Source organism: Odontesthes bonariensis, chromosome 21 (genome assembly GCF_027942865.1).
Source record: "Odontesthes bonariensis isolate fOdoBon6 chromosome 21, fOdoBon6.hap1, whole genome shotgun sequence".
Classification (NCBI taxonomy): domain Eukaryota; kingdom Metazoa; phylum Chordata; class Actinopteri; order Atheriniformes; family Atherinopsidae; genus Odontesthes; species Odontesthes bonariensis.
This window is the reverse complement of record NC_134526.1, coordinates 15,368,166-15,389,189: the sequence shown is the minus strand read 5'-3', so window position 1 is coordinate 15,389,189 and position 21,024 is coordinate 15,368,166. Positions and strand designations below refer to the sequence as shown.

Here is a 21,024-nt window from a genome sequence, read left to right as displayed (position 1 = left end):
TAGAAACAAACTAATCAATGTAATCTAACAAAAATATTACTATAACATGCTCAAAGACAGAAAAGATTAGAAAAACATTAGCATTCTATGTTATTTGAGCACTTGCTCATTGGAAATAGTTTTCTTTACATTAAGCTAAGAAGATTAATCTTCAGCAATGAGAATATTTTTATGATTGTGAATGACTTGCAAAAGGTGTTTTTACCAAAAAAAACCAACCTTTCTCCTGCTCCACCTACTCATCATCTTTGTTATACCTGTTTTCTTGCTTTGAGATCAATGAAAAACTGGGCATTAAGCAGACAGCTGCCTCCTCTCAACATCTCGCTCTCTCTCATAGGTCTGTGAAGTCAGCGAGGGGCAGCCATGCTTCGTTAGGTCGACTCTGTGTTCCCATGTCCAAGTAAATCCACAGGGAGTACCTAAACACCTCTATTCCCACAACCCTTCCTGTCAGTCACTCTATCCTTCTCTCGACAACAACACTACCTTGCTTGTGCCCCGAGTTCCCACTGTGCCTCCAATCCAAATTATTTCCCCAAATTGCCTTCACTTTCTCTGAGGTCTTATCTCTGGTTTTCTCACAGTAAATATACAGCAAGTCAAACAGCCACATAATAGGAGCGGAGCTTTATCTCTGATAGCGGCCTCTGTTTACTGTCGTTTTCATGCTCCATCTCACCACCAGCCCATTTTCCCACACGTGAACACATATATGCATGCATGTGCATGCTTATGCACATAGATGTGCAAGCACATTTGCCTTCAAGTTGCTAATAATGCTGTTTAGTGATTCATGGGTACATGCATTAGTGTGGGAGTGAAATTGTTATGCAGTCACATGGGCTGATCATGAATGAAAGGGGAAAAACTATTACAGACTTCATTCAGGAGAGACTAAGGCACTAATCCAGACATAAGAGCTTTTCTGTGTGTGGTGGTGCAAAAAAAGAAATTTTGACCACAAACACAGGCTAATACGTTGTGTAACAAGACTGCAAAAAATAAAAAAACGAACTAAACACAAATAATTTTTTTGGTGGTACAACAAAGAGTGAGATAAAAAAAAAAAACAGCAACCCATAAATCACGACTGAGCTAACTCCTAAAAAGAGACTCATCTCAATATTTCACTTTTGGGCCTTTCTGCACCCACTAAAGGCCTGACACCTTTCAAACTCTTCCAACACTCTGCAATGAGTTGCCTGATGCTCAAGAAATCCCTTCGGCTTCAGTCTGTCACTGGGCCTCTGTGCATATCAGAGCTTACACAAAACAGAGAGCAGAGAGAGCACGCCTCCTGTCTCGTCTGCCATCGCCTCTCAGCGCCCTTTCACACACTCCCGAATGAACATCATAAAATGACCTTCTGCTCATGACAGCAGCCTTCAGCACCAGCAGATATGATGCGCATATTACTCTGGTGTGCATCTGTGTTTGTGTGTGTGTATAAGTCTGAACCAATCCAGGTACATTATGATAATGAGAATGTGTTGTCATTTGATAATGTATGAGATAGTCTAAGTCATTGAATAACTGACTAATGGAGGGCCAGACAAATGAACAAGTGGATGACAGACAAGTGCAGAAATTGTGTTCTTGTGTGTTTGAATTGGGGAATGTATGTGGATGGGCCTCTGCAGCTGGAGTTGGAAAGAAAGCTCAGAGTAGATAGAGTTCAGCTGAGCATTTAACAATAAGAATGAACCTGACTATTAAATTATTTACAGAGGCGGGCAAAAAGCTGGGCACTCCTGCTCAAAATGTCTTTTACTGTGAATAGCTCAGTAAGCATAAGATGACCTGATTTCCAGATGGTTTTAAGTTAAACACATTTCTTTAACATTTTAACGAGGATCAACTTTCCCCTTCATCATTTAGGGTTCAGTTTCAAAAGAATAAAATGGTTAGTGTAACAGAGGGAAACGTTTTGTTGGTATTTTGCGACACCTCTTATGCCAAGAAATACAGCTTGTAAATGTTTTCAGTATCGGCTGTGAGTTTTCCTACAAAACATTGACAATTCTTTCAGATACTTGGGTTGTCTTGCAAGCATTGCTCTTTCGATTTTGAAGTATGTCTTATAACTAATTATGGTGTAGCAAAAGTTTCCATCTCTCTTTCTTTAGCTTCACTGCAGTGCTAGTTTTACATCTAGAATTAGTTGATTTTTAATTTACCACATTCTTTCCTCAGTCAGTACATCTTCCCTATGCCACTGAATGCAACACAAGCCCAGAACATGACTGATCCACCCCCACACTTATCAGTTGGAGAGGTGCTCCTCTCATGAGATTCTGCACCCTACTTTCTACAGTGTCTCCCAAATTTCCTTTTTTTCTTTGCTCATTGAGGCCTGAAGTTCTCTTTTTACTTTATCAGTCCACGTGACCTATTTCAAAAATGCATTTAACATTTTTTTGGTTTTCCTCTCTAGATATTCCTTTGTTGAGCACCACTAAAGTCTGTTAAATCTTTCCAAAACTCTTTTGCAATCAGACAGATGTTTTGATTTGCCTTCTCTAGCAACCACTTCTCTAAGAAAGTGTTTTGTTGGTCTTTCAGATCTAAAATCGACCTCTGACCGCCGTTCCTACAAACTGAGAAACAGTTGCCTGAAGACACTTTGCTGTCCTCTTATAACCCTCTTCTGCTTTGTGTTCAGCAATCATTCAAGTTTTCAAAGTGCTACGCAGCTGCTGATTGTTAAGACAGATTTTGAGGGGTCAGAATTTTTAGAAAGCAGTAAAGCTCTTTTTAACAATGATTTGAAGACCGTCACAAACTTGTGAAAGCTTTAAAACTTGACCGAAAGTACCTGAGAAATCACATATTTTCACCATGGCACTTCCTTTCTTTTATTCACTGAGAAATTGTACGGAAATAAAACAATTCAATACACTAATTGTGAATAAAACGTTAAAAAAAAAAGGATGTTTAATTTTTGGTGACAGAACTTTGTCTAGACTTTTGAATGCCACTGTGTATACACACAATGAAAAAGTCCTGCATGAAACACAGTCAGGGGCAGACAAACATTTACACTGCATTATGCGAAAATGCTCTACATTCTCATGTTACAGCATGAAAATGCACACATATCAGCACACGCTACACTTGTGGGAGCTAATATAGGCACATTCAGTCACTCTGATAGCATCGGGCACACACACACACACACACACACACACACACACACACACACACTAGCGTAATATACAAAAGATCGAGCTAATGGAAGCAGTCTGTGGAGAAATAAGGTTATGGGCGGCGCTATGATCAGATCAGTATCAGTCAAAAAGACTTTTCTCTGTCATATGAGACCATATCTTAAGCTAGGGCGACCTTACGATTAAAAACACACAAAAAACACAACAATAAGCTCCAGATGACAAGTAGGTGTGAGCTAAAAAATACAAAAGACAATGAGGAGGAATTATATGAGGAATATGAAACCTAAATGAAGTTCTTCGCTGTCTTCACTGCTTGTTTTCTATTATTATGAGAATATTTAGAGTTTCATAGTGTAGCTATTAGAACACCCTCTGTGATTTTAGGACATATGAATAAAACGAATTTGATAACTGACGAGCGCAGCTATTTGGACCATACTCCACTAAATTGTATGCATGTAGAGTGACATGTCTGTAATTAACTGCCTGTGCTACTTCTCTATCCATCAGACACCTTTCTCCTGGCTTCTTTATCAGTTCCCTGGTTATGTCACCCCAGTCAGTGGGAGTGAGTGGTGCAGCATCACTGAGGCTGAGGGGTCTGCTGAACCGTGAAATCTCATCAATTCACTTTATAAGCCCTCCTGCCCCCACAGGCCTGCAGCTCGTCTAGCAGACAAACTGACTCTGCTGTCCTGTTGGTCACTGCTAACTCTGTGTTTCAGAGTGAATCTAGAGCCACGGTTGGTCATAAGATAATGACTGGATTATCACACAGGCTCACAAAGGTATTTAGGGCAGGTCAGAGAAAAGACAAAGTGTCTGAAAAACATGAGCTCAATGGACTTTTCCCCATAAACACATGGGCTTTAAATCTAATGACAGCTATGGTTTATTTGGTGAAGCTGCTTGAAGTAGAGTATAACAAAATGAAGTCTAAAATTCGATTTAAGATGCTATGATCCAGAATCCTGGTCAACTAAAGCTACAACGCAAATATTAATCACAGAGTTTTGCTTGAAAAGCACAACATCAGCGAACATTAATGCTACTTTGATACTCTCTGTTTTCCAATCTGGACAACTCTTTTTAGCTATACACGTATTTCTTATTAAATGGTCTGTGTTTAAAAGTTGAATGTAGCATTCAACTCTAAAATTATGCAAATACAAAATGCCTTAAACCCGCATTTTATTCTACAGGCATATTCTTACACTACTTCTCAAACCTAGTGATTTTATGGTCTCAATCAAAAGTCTTCCTCACTTCAACATGATAATGCAAATGACCTTACTTTGATTCCATGACAAATGTATGATAAATCAGGTTATGCTTTAGGGTGTGACTAAAGTTCAATCTGAGTGCATAGTTTCTACAGCGCTAAGTCAGATCCATTCTTTGCGCATCACATTTATAAAAGAAAGAAAAAAAAGCAAGATAACAACAGGAAAAAATCTAAAGTTGAAGTGTAGAAAAACTGTGAAACAAACTAATGTATGATGTCATCACAGCATGTTAACAACTCTGCAAGACTGCAGAGTATGTTAACCTAAGTGTTAGTGTGCTCACGTTTGCCAAGTGATATTCAAAACAAAGCCTACAGCTACGGGATGTGTCAGTTCTACAGTTTGTGTTCATAAGCCAAGATGTTGAGACTTATCCCTGGGAGACTATGAATATCTACACAAACCTCATGGAAACCATTAATTAGTAGCCCAAAATGTTGGACCGCTCTACCCTCAGAACAGCATCCCTGGAGTCATATCATTAGATTGGATAAGAAGGGAGTGAGCAATACTACAAAAACTGAGTTGAAGCATGTCTCAAATCATAATAAAATCTTGAAGTAGTTTTAAATAAGACTTTAACTCCCCCATTTTTTCACACAAAGCAGTACAGATTAATACTGTGACAGATACTTGAGTGTAAAAAATTTGGTGTGATGAACAGATGGCTGTAACTAAGAGATGTATCTCGCATTTCAAAGAATGACCATGAAAAAGCACATGCCTTTGAGTTATTTTCATAATCACTATCTGATGAAAGCAGTTCATATGACCAGTAGATCCTCTATTTTCTCTTGTGATAACCTTGGCCTCTTCCCGTCTTCATTGTCTGCTGGGACAGAACACACTCTTTCTGTTGCAGTGTTGTTACTCCTGTGTTAAAGAGTTCGACACAGCTAATGGTTTTATAGACGCTTATGCGACAGGCCTAAGGTTGTTAACAATTCCTCAACAATGGAAGGGAGTAATCCGCTGATATTAAATGGGATTCCTAACAAAGCAACATAAAACTGAATTATCAATAAAAATATAAATTAAAAAAAAATGTTATTTTTGAGAAAGGAGATAAATAAATACCGTAATTCAAAAAATCATCTTCAGCAGTAATTAGGTGGTTCAGCTTATGAAAGTGTGTGGCAGTCTTCCAACACTAATTCCACCAACAAAAACTGACGCGACCGCCTTTTAAAACCGAGCACACTTATGTCCCTTCTTTTCTTTTCTAAATGAGAGAGCTTTGGTGAAAGAATACATACCAAAAGCCTCACACTCTGGCCAGTTAGACACGGTTGGATTTCCTTGCATTAGCATTGCATCCAAATATTGAAGTGGTAAATAAAAGCAAAAAATACATAAATAAATAAATCCTACTGGATGTGTTTCTAGAGCCCAAATGAACTCTTTGATCTATCTGCATAGTAAAATAATCATCTGAAAAATAATTGAAGCTGTTACCCAGGTTTCAGCTAAATTTAGGTAGACAGATAAATAAAAAAATACCTTCAGAAAAAGCCAGAGGGCTATTTGCTCACCTACTGTTATTCAAAGATCAGCAAGTGTCTTAGCTCTGTTGCTAAAATACATGTGTGTACAAGGAAAAGAAAACTGGGGAGGATATGACAGGTTCTTTTATAAGCATAGTCTGAAAGACTAAGATAAAGCTGTGCATGCGGCGGTGCTGAATACAGGTTCTAAGAGAAGATTAGTTCAGGGATCCTCAGCAGGAATTTCAATCAAGCCGCACAGTCACTGAGATTTGAAACGTACTAAAGTGCAACATACTTTTTCCACCGAGTGTGTGTTTTGTTTCCACCATGTGTGTTTTTAATAAGTGTTCTGGGTCCGCCTGCCGAGCTACCTTCAGTAGCCAGTTCATTAGAAGGGAATTAGAGTTGACGCACTGCCTTCCTAAGAGGCGAAGAAAAGCCGGAATTGTAAGTGGAGGGTCCAGCTGTGGCCATGTCTGAGGCCCAATGACGAGGGTCTCAGATGGGCTGCCAAGCGCCTGCTCCCCCCCTTTTTCTCTTGCTTCATCAGCCCCCTGTCAACTGGCTGTCTAGCACAAGCACATGCAGCAGAGAACCGACACATGTACCCACGAATGCTCAGGATTTAATTAAACCCACTGAGGTCCATGTCAATAGGTCCGCAGCATCCATCTTACCATAGGAGGAAATCGCAGGGCCCCCCTCCCCTCCCTTTCCTTCAACACAAGACTATAAACATAACTTAGTCTTTAAAATGCATCTGAAGTACCTGAGCAAACCATTAATGCAAAAACCAGGGGCTGGAAAGTTTTAAATATTGTCCCACCCCACTCAGAACCCACATGGTGGTTTAGAACAGTTTAGGCCCCTCCCCCTCTCCATGTCTTTGAAACACTACCAGCAGCTATTGCTCTCTGGTGAAGCAAGTAACTACTTTATGAAGGCTGGGTTTAGACAAATGATATGTAAAACATCATATCACTTCATATCATATCGTAGAGTAAGGTATGTTTAAAGTTTATATGTTGATACTGACGCCCATGAAAATGCTCAATACTTGCTATCATGTTGGATACTGAGGAAGGAATAATTACAGGCATAAAATGTATTTAAGAAGAACTTTTAAATTAGGCACACCAGCACACAACCATTTTCTTATACTGATGAATAAATGGTTTGATGAAAAACTATTTATTTTCTAAAAGATTGACAAAAGATCGGTTTCATTTCAAAGGGAAAATGTCAGTGTAAAGAATGATTTCACAAGAAAAAAATCATGAAGTTAAACTCTTTGTTTAAACAGAGACAAAAATAAATAAATTCCTGAATATTAATCCTTTCCATTGATGTAAAACAGCAGTGTGGGGTTTCTGGAGGGTAATCTGTTTTCTTCACCAAAACCTTCATATGGAATGAAGCTGACTTGCATCTCAGTGTCTCTTCCAGTGAGCTGCAAACCTTTTTCCATTTCTGGGAGTCAGACATTCACACAAGCTCCATTTCCCCAAAAATAATTATATGTGACTCATATGAGGTAAATGACAGCTCTTACTTTACACGTAAATTAATCTAGTGAATTTTATTGTTACTCAGGTCTCTTCAGTAGACTGATTTATGCCTTAAATCAGAACAATTCACACAATTCAGCACTGAGGAGTTTAAACAAGTTTGAAGCCCAGTAACAAAACTACATTTGTGGTGGTTATATCTACAAATGTTGGGCCAAAGTGACAGCAGTACGTGAAATACGCAGCGTTCCCTCCTTTGCAGTATTTTTACCTTATAAAGCGTGTGACCGTTCCTTCTCAGGGGGAGGAGATCTCTGCCTGCAGATTCCAAATATTGTCATCATTAATTTGGTTTGGTCATGTCAAAGGTCTCAAAGCTTGTTTGTTTAAAAAAAATACACCATGGTTTAAAGGGGTGAGAGTAGTGAGAGCATCAGTCAGCAGCTAACTGAACTGACAGGTTTAGTAGATTTTTTAATTGGGATTTTTTTGACAACCTTAGCGTCTGTGGAGGCATACCAGTCTGCAATATTACTGACCACTTTTCAAATGGGTTCTTTTATTAGAAGGCCAAAGTTTTATCTATGATACTGTATATCAGATGTCCTCAACTGCTTGGGCGGGCGCCCCATGTACAGAGGCTAGAAATCCTTGCTGCAGGCAGCCTGGGATCGAGTCATGTCATTCCTCTCTCTCTCTCTGACCTCTTTCCTTCCTCTCAAGCTACTTTCAAAATCAAGGCCACTGGTGCTCAAAAATCTCTGCAAAAACTAGATTAGATTTTGGCTAGTTTTTAATAACATTTCGGACACATTGAATAAAACAGAGATTTGCTGTGTAAAGAAAATGTGACCTAATTTGTTGGTTTCAGCTCAGTTAGAAAGTGTTACTTCTCCTGCCCGTCGATATAATGTGTGTTTTTGTGAGTTTGCATATTTGTTAGACAGACAGGTCAGGTGACATTGTGGAGAAAACAAAAAGATACATGTAGTCATTTTTTTTTCAGTTCACCAAAATACCAAGTAAACTGTCCAAAGTGGCTTCAAAGCCAGTTTGAAACAGATCTCATAAGAATATTTCGTGTTGTTACTCATGTACAGCACTTTGTTTCAGCCACGGCTGTTTTAAAGGGCTTTATGAATGAAGTTGAGTTGAGTTGATTTGAAAGGGGTAACGTTCCATAAAGGTGTCTCAAGACAAGGCAACGCAGAGAACAGAGCTGGGCTCAGACAGACAGGGATAGTCAAAGAGACGTGCAGAGTCTCAGGTTTTTTGGTCTTTTATCAGTGGGATGAAATATAGACAGCTTTCACATTTAGAATTGTAAAAGTGTAAAGAAAGCAGTCTTAGTGTTGTGCTGAATATTATGTTTCTGAGTCTCTGAGTCTGGAAAGAACCATAGGTCTGTCCTAAGAGAATCACTGTTAAGACTCCGTGAGAGAACCTCAACACCCAAGACTTCATTGAATTAAGGAACACACTGAACGATGATAAAACGATCGAGGCAAGTATCCCTCTCAACAATCTATCGTAAAAATGTTGAAACTGACCATACGTCTTCCAACCCCTAAGACTCCCAATTCCACATACAGCCATGTGCAACAGGTTTCAACTATAATTTCCCTCTTTTCATCAAGAAACAGAATAACGCTTTTCATCAATAAAGCTTCTTCCTCACACTGACACAAGCAGCTCCAACCACAGCTGAATATCTCTGGGGTCATCCTCCTGCAGGTCAATATCATGAACCCACAAGATGATTCTTGGCAGTGTGTTCGCCACACATCCCATATTAGCAAAATACCGAGCATGTGTAGAAAAACAACCCCTTACGATGTTATAGACAAGATAACTTAACGCAGACTGCTGTAAGACCACATGACGGACAGCGCATCTGTTTTATATAATGCCGACATTGGAAATGAAAACCCACAATCTTTATTTGTTACAAGAGGAGAGAAGAGGAGAAAACCGGGGCTTAAACTGGTTCAACAGATATTTACACAGAACTATCCAACATATACACAGATCTTCTTAGTTGAGATGAATGCAAAATATCAGACGCCAAACTTCTAGTTGGCACATGCTCATGCTCAGCCTGAACACAGAGAGACTCATGCAGACCTTTACATGTGCAATAAACTGCTCCAGACTGGCTTAGTTATAAAACAGGCAGGTCACTGGTCATAAACTGGCAGGAGGGCTCATTCCCTCAGCATTTTGAGCCGGTTGGGACAAGGCTTGTTTTAGAATGTGGGTGGGCACAAGGAAGTAGGGGTGCACAGGAAGCATAGGGGACATCATAGTGTGAAAGTGCTTGTGGGAAAAACAAATCCTTTCCATGCACATACAGTGCGCACGGAAAACTAAGAAAGGTCTGAGGCTAATGACAGAAATAAATAGCATGTGTACCTCCAGTGTTGGCATATGTTTTAGTTTGTATCCCTGAGGACTGTGCTGTGTGTCTATATCTGTAAAGTGCTGATGGCTGTGGAGTCCTGGAAGAGATGTGTTCCGGGTTAACCTCAGGGACCCCGCTAGATGACCATTAAATGACCTGTCGTCAGGGGCCTGGGAACCGTTGGCAGCCATGGAGAGATGATGGCACAGAACACAGAGGTCGCAGGGGTGAAAGTCAAGACCACAACAATCCCCTCAGCTGTTACATCACATGTGCAAAATCTGGTTCTTGTCACAACTGCATTTTAAATATTAAACAAAAAGGAAGCAAATAAATGTTGTTTGCACTCTCGACTAAAGGTAAATTGAATAATGGCCAATAAAAGTTTTAGCATGCTATAATCAGTAAAGTGTCTGCTAACAAGGCATAGATAAATTCTGTTCAATTTAAAATAAAACAAGCCCTGGAAGTTTGGAGCCTTCTTCAGTTTGACAATTCATAAACTGAAGAAATAAGACACACGACAGCCACTAATGTGAACTGTGATGATTCTGTGTCTTCAGCTGTAATTGTCCACATGCTTTAGATCATATTTTGTCACTTTGTGGTCTTTTTGCATCTCTTGATGGTGTTTTTTCTTGTTTTCTGTGTCATTGAAATGTTGTTTTCCTTTTCTTTGCTTATCAAATTGTAAAACTGCTGAAATTAAGTTGTGATAATTTGGTCCAATTTAGGTTGTTTTGTAAATTTTGTTTTAAGCCAGCCTGTCTAGAGTGTGGGATAGATTCCAGACCCCTGCAACCCTAAATTAGATGTAGGGGTATAGGAAATGGATGAATGTTGTAAGTTATATAAAATGTCTGATGGATAACTTTATTAATCCCTTTGGGAGGTTCCCTCAGGGAAATTGAAATCTCCATCTCACTCACGCTCAGCACTGTTATATACATATTATTATATATAATAACAATAATAATAATAATAATAATAATAATAATAATAATAATAGATTACTAGTATTAGTAATGAAAATAGTAATAATTGTAATAATGATAATAATGAAGCTAATAAATAATAATATGCATATAAATTTAAGTATAAAGTTAGATTAAAAAGATTAAAGTAAGATTATTGCACCACAGATATTATTGCACTGTCGGTTAGACAGACTGACTGACTGCCACCTGTCCTACAGTCCCTCTGTCCTTCTGTTACCCCTCCTCCCCCCCAGTGAGGAGTTAAACAGTTTGATGGCACGGGGTACAAAGGAGTTCCCTCAGTCTGTTGGTCCTTCCTGCACTTGGGGAGAAAAAGCCTCTCGCTGAACAGGCTTCTCTGGCTGCTGCTGATAGTGTGCAGAGGGTGGCTAGCATTGTCCAGTATAGCTAGGGGTTTGCGCATTGCTCTCCTCTCTGCCACTGTCGCCAGAGGGTCCAGCTTCGTGCCAGCCATGGAGCCAGCCCACCTGATCAGCTCCTCCATCCTGGAGAAGTCTCCCTTTGAGGTGCTCCCTCCCCAGCACACCACAGCGTAGGACAGGACGCTGGCGACCACAGACTGGTAAAAAATCCCCAAGAGCTTCTTGCAAATGTTGAAAGAAGTTCATTTGTTTTGCTTTGATGGTTTGTCAATCTCTTCTTTTTGTGTGTCACACTCAATGTTGCTCTGCATTTCTTTGTGGTCATTCAGAGACATTTGCTTGACATTTGGAGACATTGTGGTTGTATTAATGTCTTTGGTGTCACATATATGTGTAGTTTTGTTTCTGCCCTCCTCTATTTTTCTTTGCATCTTGGTAAACTTGTCTCTCTCTTTGGAATACATACAGTATTATGTGTCAGGGATAAGAAAAGGGGCTGCCTCACTCCTTGGGCCCCAGAGCCAGTGCTCAGTAGGCCCATTAAATAATCTGCAGTGTGCCATTAGTGGTCTTGGTCTTTCAAAACAATCTTTATCTTTTGGCTTGGCTTGCATGTGAGAGAGAAACACAAGGATTCATGTGTTTTTAGAAAATAAATTGAGCAAACAAGTGTCCCGTGTATGGAGGCTGTAAGTCTTCTGGGCAGAGGACTCAGGTTTGAGACCTGGCCTGGGGCCCTTTGCTGCATGTCATCCTCCTCCTGTCTTTTCACCACTGTCAATAAAGGCCACTATTGCTAAAAATTTTTTAAAGAACCTAAACAAAATAAATCTTTAAAAATAATAATGATAACGAAGTGGGAAATCGTGATAGCAATTTAAAATTCAACCCATGTGGAATGAAAACAACTACAAGCATATAGTTAATCAAACTGTATGCTGCATATATCAGCAGGTACAGTGCAGATGCATGCTCTATTTTTCCTCATGTGGAAAAAAAAAAAAATCTGAACTGCTGCTGTTCTATCCTATGCACAGTGAAACACTCAGTAAAGTCTACTATGAAAATATAATCCTCCAATAATGGGCTCGATGAATGACTTACTGCCTTGTTAAAGTATCGTCCTGCCAAACAGACTGTGGTCAAATGCAGGCAGAGAGCAACAACCCAGCTGTGAATTTAGAAGATGCCAGTGTTGATCATAATGGATGGTCCAGACATTTCCGGATATACTTATTCTGTTGTACATGCCAGAGTGTGCATATGAGACTTTCCTATATAGACAGCCAAGGCACAATTATTACAAGCGCTAGAAGCATAAAACCCAGAAATTTACAGACGAAAAAACAACAATTTAAAGTTTGTTTTTCCTTCCAGCTTGAGCATGTGTGAGCAGACGAGTGAGAGGGTTAACTCAAGTGAGGGAATGAAAAAAACAAAGAGGGAAATATAAACCCTAAAACGACTTCTTTTTTTTTTCACCATTCCTGCTCTACTAGAGCTATACAAACATTCTTGAGGCATTCAACAGTGCTCCTTTCAACGATCGTCATTCACACGTTTTGACTCTGCTGTGCCTTCCAGTTGGGCTTTATCAGTCAGTTAACAGAGTTTATCTGGGGCTCCGTCTCTCTGTCTCTGGTTCATCTCGACTGAGGATCTGACACGTCTCTTTATGACACAAATCTTTTCTGGATGCGACTGTGTCCGTACTTGCTTTTTGTGGTTCATCTAAAACTCTGTTTTTGATCTCTCATCATCATCATCTTAAAAGCGAAAATTCCATATCCCACTGGATCAAAATAAAACCTTCCATCTCTCAAAACAGTAAACATTTGAAAGTACAAAAAAGAAACAGTGATCTTTGGAAAAGAATTGCACACAAATGTTAGTGTAACTTTCAGGGCGAATACAGTAGTTTAGTCCCAGGAAAAACATGAAATTCAAGCATTACACTTTATCAATTGTACATCATTCCCCAAAATCATCAGAATTATTTCAGTATCACATACTCAGCCGAACCTCTGTTTCACCTCAAACAACTGCGCATGAAATTCTGCTTTACTCTAAGTAGGCCCAACATGCTGACACTAACTCATCTGCTTTTATGACCAAAACAGGAATAAGTAGAGTGAAAACCTATAAAAACCTCACAGAACAGTTTAGATTTATTGTAAAGAGATGGTGAAAGACTGAGAGAAGGAGAACAGATATGGAGGGAAACTAAGAAAGACAGAGATAAGATCGCTATCACATACGTGATGTAAATCACAAGTTATGTGTCTCCACATATGTGTGTGTGTGTGTGTGTGTGCAAGTGTTCCTATGAGTAAGCTATGAACTCTATCATGCAACATCTGGGAGAGTTATTGGATAGAGAAAGAGAAAGCAAGAGACGGTTAGAAAAGACACCACAACCTTGACGTGATAGCCTTGATGAGGTGCAACTGGTTCGACCAGATCCACTCCGATTATTGCCCCCATACACACACCAAAACACACATATTTCTTCTTGTTTTTTACTGTTTCTCTCTATATCTGATCACCTGTATCATGCTAGTGTCCATGCATACGGAGTAATGCACATACAGATTATTGCTATGGACGAGTAAGTATTTCCAGCCAGAATCACACCACTTTCAAAGTATTAGGTATAAACATTACCAAGTAAATAAGGTAGTTACAGTCCAGAATGTCAAAAAGGCAGATGCAGAACGGTGGCTCTGGGGTTAAAAACACAACGTTGAATGAAACAAGAAAAAAAAAAAGGAATTCAGAAAACAAAAAGAGACACAAAACATTTTTTCTTATTTTTCTATGTTTTTTTTTTGGTGGTTATGTTGAAGTTGTTTGTGTTTTTTTTTTTTTTCCCCTGAAAGCTTTATTTCTGTGGGGTTAATGTTGTCACGCCTCTTTAGCTGCTTTTGTGCTTTCAGTAGTACATTTTCACGCGTTTGTGAAACACGCTTGTTATCTGTGTGCATGTGTTTGCTTGTGCTGAACTTCCTTTGGCATATTTTTTTCTGTTTTGTAGAAACCTTTCTGAGCTGTTTTGTTGTTTCGTTGAGTTTTGCTGCGCTTTCTGAAATACCGCTGAGTTGTAATGGGGTTCTGTGTCCGTTTGGTTTTTATGTATTCTCTTTTGTTAATGCGTTTTCTGACATTTTTGTTGTGTTTTGTGTACAAATGTGTAGCCAACATATTTTCACAATAAGCAGTGCTGACCAGACATTTACAAGCCCACATCCAGGCTGAGTTTGCCCTGCTCCACAAGTGCATGACAAGACAGCTTAGAGCAATTTGTTAACACAGCATATTCATACTCCTCTTGAGAATAGAGCTAAATGATACTCATGTTGCACAGACTTACATTTAGCCTGGGGTGAATGGACAGTGAGAGAGTAAAAAGAAAAAGAAAATCCTGAATAGTGCAGAAACCTCTAAAGCCCATAACAGAAACAAAGATCTCTCCCTGATTTCTTCCTCTCATTTAATCAACTACTTGACCTTCTCTCGATGTCAAGACCTTCACATCCATCTCTTAGGTAACTGCTATCAGTGCGGGTGTGACACACACTTGTTATCAGTGTGTATGTGTTTGTTTGCATTTAACTTCTTTTGTTTGACCAGGCGGGTCATTTTAGAGCCAAATTAGTGACTGCCTAGAGGAGGGAGCCAAAGAAATGGTGTGACTATTAAAAAGAGATTCAGAACAAACGTGACTATATTTAAAATGCAAATGGTGTCGCAAACCCTTTTAAAAAGTAATGTGGCAAGGCAAGACCACACAATGTGTATGATTGGCACCGAAATGATAAGATAACAAAAAGGAGCCATCAAAATACTTAACCTTTATAATAAATGACACAGCAAGGAGAAGAAAAAACAGCAATAAAACCTAACACTGTGTGTAAAATTGGGAAATTCTTATTTTTAAACCTTCTTTAAACACGTATCTTTGTAGATTATCTCAGCATTACACCGTGGCGCCTCCACAAAGACCCACCGCATAATGTGACAGGATGGCGGATAAAGCTTATTAGAATGTGACTAGATCTTTCTGTTGGTCACCCAAGTGGACTGGGGAGCCTTTCAAGAGTGTTCCAGTTGCACTGACAAATAAGCACAACTATATCAACTCTATGCTTATACAGAAGAAATGGAGGCTGCAATGCAAAGTCATTGTATATTAAATACCCAACCACAAGCATGAGTGTGACCTGATGTGACCTGTGGGGCATCGCTGCTGACTAATACAGCAGAACAGTCATAGTGAACATACCGTAGCTAAGCTACAGTCTTTCTTGCACTAAACCACAGGCATGGTGCTCAATACCTGGCATACCAAAGTGAGAATATGACTGAGAGGTAGGAGGTACGAAGACGTTTGCACAGGAGGAAAACATGCGCAAGAGAGGACATTAGGCAAAAGTACATTTATCTTTTCATATAGACCGGTTTCTGCTGCATTTGTAACTTCTAAACCTGTGTTATTTGATATTGACCACTTAGAACCTATAAAGAAGCCACAAAAACAACTCAGACTTAGCAGCTTTTAACATTCTAAAGCAAACTACTTAAAACCAAATGCAAAAACTGGGGGGAGATGAATATGGGAATATGACACTTCTATATGACCCCTGCAAGGTAACCAATGTGGAGGATGTCACCCACATGCCCACCCTTTCTTCTTAAAATCAATCTCTCAATCCGATATCAGCGCCTCAGAGCTAGAGCTTACATCCCTTACAGTGTTCTCACCTTGAAAAGAGTACAGACACCAACTGTAAATGCCTTCCTCACAAATACAGGTGACCACAGCTAACAGCTATCACTTTAAAGATCTAAATGAGGTCTTTCAGAAAGAGATCTATGAGAAATACACACCATACAGAGGCTGAGGAAAAAAGTTCTCAATCAGCTCATGACTGGTGGTTGGTGAAGCCAGGATTATGTTCGTAATGAATCCTTCCATCCTTCCATTTTCTATACCCGCTTAATCCAATTCAGGGTCGCAGGTGACTGGAGCCTATCCAAGCTGCCATTGGCCGATGTTCACCCTGGATGAGTCGTCAGTCCATCACAGAGCCACACAAAGACCAAGACAAAAAAACATGCATTTTCCCACTCACTCCTTGGATCAGTTTAGAATCACCAATTAATCCCAACATGCATATTTTTGGATGGTGGGTGGAAGCCAAAGTTCTTGGTGAGAGCCTACCCACACACAGGAAGAACACGCAAACTCCACACAGAAAGGACCCAGACAGGATTTGAACAAGGAACCCTTGCTGTGAGACTACAGTTCTAACCACCACCCCACCATGCAACCTATAATGAATTCTTGAGAATCTTAACATTAAATGTCTCTAATGACTTGTCTAGCTCTGATGCAGGAATGGACCAGCTGTGCCCTCTGTCTAGCTCCTTAATGGGAAATGCTAGCGTGTGAAGAGACAACAGATTCATAAACCTCAAAGTGAACTCTGGTCTGACCTTCCCAGGTCTATACATTTGCGGTGTTGTCCTTCTCCATGTGAGGCAGCTCCAGCCATCATGAAAATGTATTGAGGGCCTTTTCGTGTCAACATAACGAGCTCAAAAGAAGCTCTCAGCATGCTCCAATGCGGCCAAAATGCCAAAACTAGGCCAAAAGGAAATAACATGGAGCCAAAAAATATATAATGATCATAAAATGGGTAAAAACAAAACAATAAACAGACAACAAACAAGAGCCAGATTAAAAAAACAACAACAAAAACAGATATCCTGTCTGTGTTCCCGAAAGCCAGGTTCATGAACAGAGGCGGTCTCATTCTGCCTCTCAGTGACAAATGATGAGAGGGTAAAAAGATATTTTGGATAAACACCTTGAGCCCTTTTCACCCTGAACATGAAGTGCACTTCAGGATACAGACTAATCCTTAATCCACTTTGGGTCAAACAAACTAAAGATGAACTGTAGTACATAATGTAAATGGCATGATAAAATGAACACCTGTTGTATATACCAAAGGTTCCTCTAAAGAAGACAGCTTTATGAGAAACACAATGACTTATAATGGGTGAAGCTGGCAGGGGAGGACAGGTGGGAAGAGTCAACAATTCACTTTCTAAGGACTGTGTGCATTTGATAATAGAATTAAGTGTTTACTTTCACACAGACACAACTTCTGCTTTAAGTACACTCATTACTCACCATATTTTCTCTTTTATATTGAGGTTCCTATCGCAGCCTCCAATAAACCCTGCTTTTTCTTTGTTTCTCCCTCTCTTTTCCAAGGTTCTTCCTCCTTAGCATGGCACTACACTTCCCATGGATATTTTTCTTAAGCTATGGGGTGTGAGGTGCTGTGGGAAGCAACCTTACTCTGGCATTCTGAGGATGGAGTCCCGTCTCTAGGCAGCCCACACACACTGTCGTCCGAATGCATTTAAGTGTGACGGCAAGTTGTGGGAGAGGATAGCATTGATGTCAGCAAAACACAAGTAAGGACAGATGCGAATACATATGCACATGTTAAACACCAACAAACAGCAAACTCGCTTCAGCATCTAAAGGACAAGGTGAGGTTGGGAAAGTAATGAATAGAATCTCCATCAGAAAATAAACCAGAACAGTTATCCCCTGGCTGTCCCCAACGTCCCCAACTCTCTCCCCATGTGCATGCCAACTGTACTTTATACTGAGTAGTGTTAAAAAGGACTAGGGTCGTACCTTCTGCTACAACATGTAGAGCAGAGCATCAAACTCGTTGCCCTTTTGCCACAAGCATCAAACTTGAGCTTGTTCTTCAGGTTTGAATGCAAGTTTACGAAAGCTGTTTTGTAACCTCCAAATAAAACAGAACGGGCGAAGAAATCCCAACATTTCGCTCATGAGGTAACTACATTGTATTTTGGTCTTTTTACAGGAACACTTCATTCTGTTTTTGGAGCTGCATAAAAGCTCCTCGAGCTAAAATAGATTTTTCAAAAGACAGAATTTTTTGGTGTCGACAGTATGTGTCATTTTGTGGTAAACCGCACTTTGTAAACTTGCTCTCTTTCTCACGGACTTACCTCCCAACTGTCCAGTACAGGGACACTTCCCTTGTTGGAGCTCCTAAAAGTAAAAACCCACAGGCATGCTGTGAACCACTAAACATGAACACCTCAAACCAAGACACGCTCACGTTTTGGCACAGATCTGTATTCAGGAGATGTGGAGGGTTCGGGGTGCGTAACGTGGGCGGCTTGTATTTGTCCCTTAACAGTGGGGTGATGGGTAACAGGCTCATATCCAGTTAAGACAAGCGTAGTCTTGTGTAGTGTTCAAATACTTTATTTCACCTTCCAGGGCCCTCTCAATAATTTTCATTTTACAGTCTACTCCTAAACATACTCCATTGGTTTTTTTCTTCATGCTTTCGAAGCGCTCCATGATGGCAAGCTTCCAAACAACAAATCATGCACCAATTTATATCTACAGTGATGAATGAAAGTTCAATAAATGTCAGTTAAACTTAAAACTAAAACGAAGTTGAAACATCTAGAACAGTCATCATAAATGATGGCAATAAAAAAGGGTGAATGAGTTCAGACACGATGAAGCAAAAGAGACAGAAAGTGTGACATATGATACGATTAGGCACGACTTAGCTCATAAACATATTTGAAGTAATGAGTGAAATTATAAAAAGGAAATGTACAGACACTACAAATGAATTTCAGTTTGGACATTCTCTGAAAACAAATTTAAAAAAAATAAAAAGAAGAAATCCTTATCACCCCGAAGCATGCTGCTGTGTGGTTAAGAATGTCCAATTTTAAGCCGTTAACAGGCAGGAATTGGCTCAACACCACACCAGAATTTTATTGGTTCCCCTGGGCAGTGTTGTAAGCTGCCTTGCCATCTTTTACTGAGCCATGGTCATTAGGAGCCCAATGTGGTGACGGCACTACAGCCACTGGGACTGTGATTTATACCCAAACACACACGTCTGTCCTGTTATGTCCAGAAAAGCGGAGCAGATTACATGAGTGATTTCATATGCTGGACTTTAGAATCAGAAAACAGAGTGGACAAGGCTCCAGTTGAGGCAGAAAGCAGATTAGAAGAGGTGCAACAATTTGCATGGTTTCATGCTGGATAATAAAATCAACTGAATTTAAAACTTATAATGACTCAAACAACTAACCCCATATTTCCTTCGAAATCTGCTGAACAATGAATACAGTGTTTGTTACAATGGGATGATTGTTGTCGCCACATGATTATGTTTATTTCTTTTTTTAAAAAAAAACTTGCTTTTCTTTCTTATAAATGCTGCAATGAACAACTTAAAAAAAAGTCAAAGAGTACAAGTCTTGAAAAATTTTAAATTATAAGAATTTATGAGAGGAAATGTAGATTATCAGATACGCCCTCGTTTAGGAAAAATGAATGGCACAGCCTGACCTGATATCACATGAAAAAACTGGGGGGGGTTACGTTCAGCAAATACACACAAATGATAAATGGCGGATCCTGAAGGATGATTCTTGTATATCTTGTAAATATTTAGAAAAGTGAAAAGTTGTGGGTGAAAAACATTTCAACTGGATTAACAGAAGGGCGCCTGTTGCTCCAGAGGTCAGGATGGCCATCTTTCAGTTGAAAAGTTAAATCCAGCCACCTAAATACACATGTTGAAGTATCCTTGGACAAGATACTGAACCCAACATTGCCCAGCAATATGTTTCTGACTTGCAAGTCACTTTAAATAAAAGCATTTGCTAAATGAATGTCAGTTAAGATTAAAAAATTCTCTACCAGGATTGTATCTTGTATTTTGACCATGTGGTTTCTTTATTTTTTCCATGGCACAATGCAGAAACACATTTTACAGATAATATCATAGTTCAATACCTGAAACAACTGTGACACTTTTGGTTGTGGACAGTTCCTTCAAATTTAAACCGGATGAGTGAGACATCTAAACAAATCATTTACAGTCTATATATATTATCTTATGCTGCATTTTCTGTCTTTCTGAGCCAACACTGCATTAGCTCAGAGTAGGCACTCTGCAATAGACTGTAAAATTCCAAACAGTCTCCAGTCTAGCGGGCATCAGTTTTGGACAACCTGAGCTCTGGAGATGCTGGTCCTCACCATCAACAAACTGAATCCCTAAGATAAATAATTTGTCAACAACATACCTGGATAACCTCAGCACCGCTGCTATAGTTTGGACAAAGGTTTACACAAAGGGTAAATAAGGTCAAGAAGCGACAGGGCTCATGCAGTGACTCCGTGGGTCTCAAATGTGGGTTAAACAAAGTTTTTTTCTAACTCCTTCTTTATTTCTCCTTAAGATGTAAAACTTCACTGCTGCACTGACTGAAGATCTACATCTGGACCCTGCGGGAAATGCGTGAAATCATTTCTCTATTCCTGTAATGACTATAATGCCTTACAGATGGTACTGTGTGCGTGTGTGTGTGTCTTACATGGATAATAACTCCTATAGCAGAAGCAGGAGGAGAGCGATCAAGATTCATGCACCACAGACTGTGTGGAGACTTCTATGCAAAAGCAAATGGTAAAAATTACACACTGTGAGCATGGCTCAACAAGTGGAACTAAAGCACCCCTTGTCCAGAGGACACTGAGGGTGGGGGTGGTTTCAGGAGACACATGCGACTGCTTCAGGGTCAGAGAGAGGGCTGCATGTTGAATCATTTTCTTGTTAGAGTCTTGATACCTTCAGCCACGAGGGTCAGCAACATCACCACAGTGAGAAGTTTTGGCTGGTTTAAGTTATTTCTTGTCACCAAGAGGAGAA

At 39.7% G+C, this 21,024-nt stretch overlaps 1 protein-coding gene across 1 annotated transcript in view; it reads right to left on the bottom strand.

The window, feature by feature from the left end:
* coro7 (coronin 7) overlaps positions 1-21,024 on the bottom strand; it is a 109,976-nt gene that overhangs the window by 8,860 nt on the left and 80,092 nt on the right. The gene's annotated exons all lie outside the window — the stretch shown is intronic.